The sequence below is a fragment of the Tasmannia lanceolata genome, unplaced genomic scaffold (assembly GCF_043159265.1).
Source record: "Tasmannia lanceolata isolate RefF3 unplaced genomic scaffold, GAP_Taslan_0.1 ptg000006l, whole genome shotgun sequence".
NCBI classification, from domain to species: domain Eukaryota; kingdom Viridiplantae; phylum Streptophyta; class Magnoliopsida; order Canellales; family Winteraceae; genus Tasmannia; species Tasmannia lanceolata.
In genome coordinates this window covers 35,780,695-35,783,068 of record NW_027518683.1, presented here as the reverse complement: position 1 = coordinate 35,783,068, position 2,374 = coordinate 35,780,695, and positions in this window count along the sequence as shown.

The window sequence follows — 2,374 nt, the reverse complement described above, 5'->3', positions numbered from 1 at the left end:
AACTAAATTTAAGTCAATACCGTCTCATTATAATCCCAAAAGTTCGCTAAAAGCACTTTGACACCATCTTTAGGGTTTCCTATGTCTAAAATATGGATGTTTTATAAAGTTTCTAAAATAAAAAACTTTCTATTTTTTCAATCTCTATCCTTCATCAACTAAATGTAAGATTCAAAACCATCTCATCATCATCCCAAAACTTGGCCAAAAGCTCATTGACACCATCTCTAGGGTCTCCTATGTCTAAAAGATGGATGTTTTATAAAGTTTCTGAAACTTTGTGTTTTTCCAATCTCCATCATTCACCAACTAAATCTAAGTCAATACACTCTCATTCTAATCGCAAAAGTTCGCTAAAAGCACTTTGCCATCATATTTAGGGTTTCCTATGTCTAAAAGTTAGATGTTTTATAAAGTTTATAAAAAAAGAAACTTTTTATTTTTTTAATCTCCATCCTTCATCAACTAAATCTAAGATTCAATACCATCTTATCATCATCCAAAAAATTAGCTAAAACCTGATTGATACCATCTCTTGGGTCTCCTATGTCTAACAGATGAATGTTTTATAAAGTTTCTAACATAAGAAACTTTTATTTTTTTAACCTCCATCATTTATCAACTAAATCTAAGATTCAATATCATCTCATCCTCATCTCAAAACTTGGCTAAAAGCTCATTGACATCATCTCTAGGGTTTCCTATGTCTAAATGATGGATGTTTTATAAATTTTTTAAAATAAGAAACTTTCTATTTCTTCAATCTCCATCCTTAATCAACAAAATCAAAGATTCAATACCATCTAATCCTCATCACAGAACTTGGCTAAATGATCCTTCACACCATCTTTAGGTATCATTTCTCTAAAAGATGGATGTTTTATAAAGTTTCTAAAATTAGAAAGTTTTTTATTTTTTCAATCTATATCATTTATCAACTAAATCTAAGATTCCATATCATCTCATCCTCACCTCAAAACTTGGTTAAAAGCTAGTTGACGTCATCTCTAGGGTTTCTTATGTCTAAAAGATTGATGTTTTATAAAGTTTCAAAAATAAGAAAGTTTCAATTTTTTCAATCTCCATCCTTGATCAACAAAATCTAAGATTCAATACCATCTAATCCTCATCTGAAAACTTGGTTAAAAGGTCTTTTGACACCATCTCTAGGGTTTCCTATGTCTAAAGATGGAAGTTTCATAAAAATTTCTTCAATCTCCATCCTTAATCAACAAAATCTACGATTCAATACAATCTAATTCTCATCTCAAAACTTGGCTAAATGCTCCTTCAAACCATCTCTAGAGTTTCCTAAATCTAAAAGATGGGTGTTTTATAAAGTTTCTAAAATAAGTAAGTTTCTATTTTTTCAATCTCAGTCCTTCATCAACTAAATCTAAGCTTCAATACCATCTCATCATCATCCCAAAACTTGGCTAAAAGCTCATTTACACCATCTCTAAGGTCTCCTATGTCTAAAAGATTGATGTTTTATCAAGTTTATAAAATAACAAACTTTCTATTATTTCAGTCTTCATCATTTATCAACTAAATGTAAGATTCAAAACCATCTCATCATCATCCCAAAACTTGGCTAAAAGCTACTTAACACCATCTCTAGGGTCTCTTATGTCTAAAAGATAGATGTTTTAACAAGTTTCTAAAATAACAAACTTTCTATTTTTTCAGTCTCCATCTTTCATTAACTAAATGTAAGATTTAATACCATCTCATAATCATCCCAAAACATGGCTAAAAGTTTATTGACACCATCCTGGGGTCTCTTATGTCTAAAAGATTGATGTTTTATAAAGTTTCTAAAATCCGAAACTTTGTGTTTTTTTAATCTCCATCCTTCAACTAAATCTAAGTCAATACCCTCTCATTCTAATCCCAAAAGTTCGCTAAAAGAACTTTGACACCATCTTTAGGGTTTCCTATGTCTAAAAAAATTGTTGTTTTAAAAAGTTACTAAAATAAAAGACTTTCTATTTTTTCAATCTCCATCCATCATCAACTAAATGTAAGATTCAAAACCATCTCATCATAATCCCAAAACTTGGCCAAAAGCTCCTTCACACCATCTCTAGGGTCTCTTATGTCTAAAAGATAGATGTTTTAACAAGTTTCTAAAATAAAAAACTTTCTATTTTTTTAGTCTCCATCTTTCATTAACTAAATGTAAGATTCAATACCATCTCATAATCATCCCAAAATATGGCTAAAAGTTTATTGACACCGTCTCTGGGTTCTCTTATGTCTAAAAGATGGATGTTTTATCAAGTTTCTAAAATAAGAAACTTTTTTTATTTTTTCAATCTCAATCCTTCATCAATTAAATCTATGATAAAATACCTTCTCATTCTCATCACAA